Genomic DNA, 635 nt, shown 5'->3' with positions numbered 1-635 from the left:
TTAATGCAATGATATTTTATTTTGTATATTGTTTCAGATAGGAGTTAGTCGGGAGTATAGTGATAAAAGAACTGTAATAAAATAGTCCAAGAAGGTAATTTTTTTTTAAAGTTTACTTGCGCTGTTAGTTTTATTTATTTATTTATTTTCTGTTAAATGATAAATAAATAATGTCTGGAAACTTGTATTTAAAATATATATTCATTGCGGTGCATTAGAAATATCAAATGATTTTGATAAAGTTAAGTACATTTAATGAATAGGAAAAACTTTTTAAGAATTGTTGAGAAAGTTCTATAAATAATTTAGTTTAGTGAAATATTTAATGCTCAGTTCTTTGCATGGTTTGAATGAACAATACGTTTATTGGATAGATATAACATAGGTCAGCCATGAATCTTCGTGCATTTAATAAATAGAAAAACTATTTAACAGTTATTGGGAAAGTTCTATAAGTGATTTAGTTTAATAATATATTTAATGTTCAGTTCTTTATATATGAATAATATGCATCTTAGGTAAATTTTTCATACGTCAACCACAAAATCAAGTCAATTACTTTCTGCTAGAGATTTAGTTAATGTTATAGAAAAGAATGTCAGAGTACAAAATAAAACATAAAATCCATCTTTCAT

The sequence above is a fragment of the Uloborus diversus genome, chromosome 3, assembly GCF_026930045.1.
Source record: "Uloborus diversus isolate 005 chromosome 3, Udiv.v.3.1, whole genome shotgun sequence".
In the NCBI taxonomy this organism is placed as follows: Eukaryota; Metazoa; Arthropoda; class Arachnida; order Araneae; family Uloboridae; genus Uloborus; species Uloborus diversus.
This window is presented reverse-complemented; position numbering follows the sequence as displayed.